General features: G+C 43.2%; 1 non-coding gene across 1 annotated transcript; it reads left to right on the plus strand.

Moving 5' to 3' along the window:
- Positions 1–278: 278 nt before the first annotated feature.
- Positions 279–350, plus strand: TRNAY-GUA (transfer RNA tyrosine (anticodon GUA)). The gene has a single exon. It is a non-coding gene; the product is annotated as a tRNA-Tyr (tRNA).
- The last annotated feature ends 5529 nt before the right edge of the window (positions 351–5879 follow it).

Here is a 5879-nt window from a genome sequence, read left to right on the forward strand (position 1 = left end):
GAGTAATGGAACGGAGAAAAATTCCCTCCGGCGCCGGGATTTGAACCCGGGTTTTCAGCTCTACGTGCTGATGCTTTATCCACTAAGCCACAACGGATACAACCCCGGCGTCGGATAGAATCGTCTCAGATTAAGCTCCAACTCTTGGGTTCCCTCTAGTGGCCGCCCTCTGCACTACGTCATAGATGTCCACACATGTGCTGAGGTGCACTCGTTATGAATGACTAGTTGGAGTTGGAGCTTAATCTGAGACGATTCTATCCGACGCCGGGGTTGTATCCGGTGTGGCTTAGTGGATAAAGCATCAGCCCGTAGAGCTGAAAACCCGGGTTCAAATCCCGGCGCCGGAGGGAATTTTTCTCCGTTCCATTACTCTTTCATCGTATGATGACGCAGAATATCTGCATGGAAATATCATATGTACTTCGGTACATTAAAATAATATATATGATATCCGTAAATTTCTTCGTGATTTAAGACGGCGCTTATTCCGTCGGATCCCGGCCAACTAGTCACTCATAACGAGTGCACCTCAGCACATGTGTGGACTTCGGTCCTGCGTTCATAGACATCTATGACGTAGTGCAGAGGGCGGCCACTAGAGGGAACCCAAGAGTTGGAACTTAATCTGAGACGATTCTGTCCGACGCCGGGGTGGGTATCCGGTGTGGCTAAGTGGATAAAGCATCAGCACGTAGAGCTGAAAACCCGGGTTCAAATCCCGGCGCCGGAGGGAATTTTTCTCCGTCCCATTACTCTTTCATCGTATAATGACGCAGAATATCTGCATGGAAATATCATATGTACTTCGGTGCATTAAAATAATATATATGATATCCGTAAATTTCTTCGTGATTTAAGACGGCGCTTATTCCGTCGGATCCCGGCCAACTAGTCACTCATAACGAGTGCACCTCAGCACATGTGTGGACTTCGGTCCTGCGTTCATAGACATCTATGACGTAGTGCATAGGGCGGCCACTAGAGGGAACCCAAGAGTTGGAACTTAATCTGAGACGATTCTGTCCGACGCCGGGGTGGGTATCCGGTGTGGCTAAGTGGATAAAGCATCAGCACGTAGATCTGAAAACCCGGGTTCAAATCCCGGCGCCGGAGGGAATTTTTCTCCGTCCCATTACTCTTTCATCGTATGATGACGCAGAATATCTGCATGGAAATATCATATGTACTTCGGTGCATTAAAATAATATATATGATATCCGTAAATTTCTTCGTGATTTAAGACGGCGCTTATTCCGTCGGATCCCGGCCAACTAGTCACTCATAACGAGTGCACCTCAGCACATGTGTGGACTTCGGTCCTGCGTTCATAGACATCTATGACGTAGTGCATAGGGCGGCCACTAGAGGGAACCCAAGAGTTGGAACTTAATCTGAGACGATTCTGTCCGACGCCGGGGTTGTATCCGGTGTGGCTTAGTGGATAAAGCATCAGCACGTAGAGCTGAAAACCCGGGTTCAAATCCCGGCGCCGGAGGGAATTTTTCTCCGTTCCATTACTCTTTCATCGTATGATGACGCAGAATATCTGCATGGTAATATCATATGTACTTCGGTACATTAAAATAATATATATGATATGCGTAAATCACTTCGTGATTTAAGACGGCGTTTATTCCGTCGGATCCCGGCAAACTAGTCATTCATAACGAGTGCACCTCAGCACATGTGTGGACTTCGGTCCTACGTTCATAGACATCTATGACGTAGTGCATAGGGCGGCCACTAGAGGGAACCCAAGAGTTGGAGCTTAATCTGAGACGATTCTATCCGACGCCGGGGTTGTATCCGGTGTGGCTTAGTGGATAAAGCATCAGCACGTAGAGCTGAAAACCCGGGTTCAAATCCCGGCGCCGGAGGGAATTTTTCTCCGTCCCATTACTCTTTCATCGTATGATGACGCAGAATATCTGCATGGAAATATCATATGTACTTCGGTGCATTAAAATAATATATATGATATCCGTAAATTTCTTCGTGATTTAAGACGGCGCTTATTCCGTCGGATCCCGGCCAACTAGTCACTCATAACGAGTGCACCTCAGCACATGTGTGGACTTCGGTCCTACGTTCATAGACATCTATGACGTAGTGCATAGGGCGGCCACTAGAGGGAACCCAAGAGTTGGAGCTTAATCTGAGACGATTCTATCCGACGCCGGGGTTGTATCCGGTGTGGCTTAGTGGATAAAGCATCAGCACGTAGAGCTGAAAACCCGGGTTCAAATCCCGGCGCCGGAGGGAATTTTTCTCCGTCCCATTACTCTTTCATCTTATGATGACGCAGAATATCTGCATGGAAATATCATATGTACTTCGGTGCATTAAAATAATATATATGATATCCGTAAATTTCTTCGTGATTTAAGACGGCGCTTATTCCGTCGGATCCCGGCCAACTAGTCACTCATAACGAGTGCACCTCAGCACATGTGTGGACTTCGGTCCTACGTTCATAGACATCTATGACGTAGTGCATAGGGCGGCCACTAGAGGGAACCCAAGAGTTGGAGCTTAATCTGAGACGATTCTATCCGACGCCGGGGTTGTATCCGGTGTGGCTTAGTGGATAAAGCATCAGCACGTAGAGCTGAAAACCCGGGTTCAAATCCCGGCGCCGGAGGGAATTTTTCTCCGTCCCATTACTCTTTCATCTTATGATGACGCAGAATATCTGCATGGAAATATCATATGTACTTCGGTGCATTAAAATAATATATATGATATCCGTAAATTTCTTCGTGATTTAAGACGGCGCTTATTCCGTCGGATCCCGGCCAACTAGTCACTCATAACGAGTGCACCTCAGCACATGTGTGGACTTCGGTCCTACGTTCATAGACATCTATGACGTAGTGCATAGGGCGGCCACTAGAGGGAACCCAAGAGTTGGAGCTTAATCTGAGACGATTCTATCCGACGCCGGGGTTGTATCCGGTGTGGCTTAGTGGATAAAGCATCAGCACGTAGAGCTGAAAACCCGGGTTCAAATCCCGGCGCCGGAGGGAATTTTTCTCCGTCCCATTACTCTTTCATCTTATGATGACGCAGAATATCTGCATGGAAATATCATATGTACTTCGGTGCATTAAAATAATATATATGATATCCGTAAATTTCTTCGTGATTTAAGACGGCGCTTATTCCGTCGGATCCCGGCCAACTAGTCACTCATAACGAGTGCACCTCAGCACATGTGTGGACTTCGGTCCTACGTTCATAGACATCTATGACGTAGTGCATAGGGCGGCCACTAGAGGGAACCCAAGAGTTGGAGCTTAATCTGAGACGATTCTATCCGACGCCGGGGTTGTATCCGGTGTGGCTTAGTGGATAAAGCATCAGCACGTAGAGCTGAAAACCCGGGTTCAAATCCCGGCGCCGGAGGGAATTTTTCTCCGTCCCATTACTCTTTCATCTTATGATGACGCAGAATATCTGCATGGAAATATCATATGTACTTCGGTGCATTAAAATAATATATATGATATCCGTAAATTTCTTCGTGATTTAAGACGGCGCTTATTCCGTCGGATCCCGGCCAACTAGTCACTCATAACGAGTGCACCTCAGCACATGTGTGGACTTCGGTCCTACGTTCATAGACATCTATGACGTAGTGCATAGGGCGGCCACTAGAGGGAACCCAAGAGTTGGAACTTAATCTGAGACGATTCTGTCCGACGCCGGGGTGGGTATCCGGTGTGGCTTAGTGGATAAAGCATCAGCACGTAGAGCTGAAAACCCGTGTTCAAATCCCGGCGGCGGAGGGAATTTTTCTTCGTTCCATTACTCTTTGATCGTATTGAGAATACTAGCTATAATTTATGCCTCTGACAAAGATTATCTATCTTATCTATCTAATGAGCGAGTTAGTTAATGAATGGAGGAATCAGTTAACGTGAGTTAAGCAGAAACTGAACTTCGGAGGAGCTGACGTGACGATCTAAATGAACGTTCAATTTTAAGAAGTTCATTAAAGTGAACCTACAAAGCGTAACGGAAAAAACCTATGAACTGAACGTTGATTCCTTCAAACTTAAATGTAGCAATTTAGAAGACGTTTTTTCCAATCCAAGGCGAACAATTCCTACACATTCGACTTCTGACCTATTGCGATTCCACGCACATGACTGCACGTCTATCTGCTTGGAGCGAAAATGCCAGAGGAAAGAAACAATCGACAGATATGAGAAGCTATCTGCCGGGATCATCAAGAATTCATTTCGTTCGGGTAGACGGGACCCCATACTCGCAAGTTCAGTAAGAAATCAACGAAGTAAATAAGTCTACATTTTTCAATTCCTAAGGAAAACTATTTCCATGAAAAAGTGGCTTAAGGATATGTAAAGCAGATGTTCGCTTCATTTCTGTGACTGGATTTCAATTATGAACTGAGAAGGAATTAAAACTAAATAATTCATTCACGGTTTCATGAATGTCGCAAGTTCATTTAAACTTCTGTACGTTTTATACTTAAGCTTTTTTGAATGCAGTATTTATATTCATCAAAGTGCTGCATTAGAGTTAAAATAATAGGAGGTTTCATAAAAGCGGCGATAGATTTCATGCATAATTCTTTTTGAAGTTAAATTTTTGTTTTTTTCAACAGTAATCTCACTAGAGGTTTTGATTTATCTAGAGAAAATCAAAACTTGAGTGGGATTTAATTGACTATTACAAGATTGCACGAAAGTATATGAAGATTAGAAGAAATAAACTACCGTCAACCGGGTATACTTTACACAAGGGGGGTAACTTTACACATTTCTAGAAAAAATGTTTAGATGGCCATACATTACAATGTGTAGCAACTCCGTGGAACTGATTCTGTGTGACAACAGCACATGTGTGTAGTAGTCTGAGGTGTGTGCCATTATTAAAGTTGTTGTACACCATTGTTGCTGGTGAATTTCAAGAGGCAAGTATTTTTACTCTTTTTTTCTATGTGTAAAAACTTTGTGTTGTACTGAATAGTTCAGTTCATACATTCTATTGTGACTAGTATTGTATGAAATTATGAAGCTTTCGGACGCGGGAAATGACTGCCTGACCAGTTTTTCGTTACATGTGCTACCCTGCGAGAGGGAAAACAAGAATGATAACCTAATGTACCTCTGAACGGGGCAACTTTACACAGATGTGAAGTGTTTATGGACACTAATTAAAAATAAAAACTCTTTTTAATATGATGTATAATGTCACTATTAATGGTGGTAGGATCAATTCCCGTCAATGATAGGGGAAAATAAATGACTTTCAAACAGACAAGGTCGTTACTTGTAGATTATTATTATCAGTACTATTATCATTATTATTATTTTAAATAATCCGTGGCACGTCAGCTCTGAAGGATCAATGCCAGTTGAATCGGTTACTGCATCTAGTAGGTAGCAGTATAGTCATGTGGTTAGCATGACGCTATCCCTCAACCGTTGGACCGTCACCAGGTTCTGAAAAGACTTCCTACAGCACCTCCCCAGGAAAATCACAATGTAGCAGCACATTCATGAACAGCATATAAACAATTAGTGTACTGTTATTACATTTCTTTACTTTTATATAAAATATTTCATTTTCAGGAATTTACCAATATATTTTGTTCTCATTGTGCTAACTGTAGTGGACTAATAAATTGCGAAACACATCATATTGTTCAGAAATGTTTTACCTTTTCAATCCCAGTACTTAAAACAGTGCAATGTTGGACAATATTGAACAGAATACTCGATTATAAGGCAAAGTAAATATGTGTGTGAAGTAACCCCGTAAACGGGGCATCTTTACACACGTGATTATTTATTTACAAGTGTGTCATAATGCATATGTACAACCACTAGACTTTCAAATTTGCTCAA

The sequence above is a fragment of the Periplaneta americana genome, chromosome 5 (genome assembly GCF_040183065.1).
Source record: "Periplaneta americana isolate PAMFEO1 chromosome 5, P.americana_PAMFEO1_priV1, whole genome shotgun sequence".
In the NCBI taxonomy this organism is placed as follows: domain Eukaryota; kingdom Metazoa; phylum Arthropoda; class Insecta; order Blattodea; family Blattidae; genus Periplaneta; species Periplaneta americana.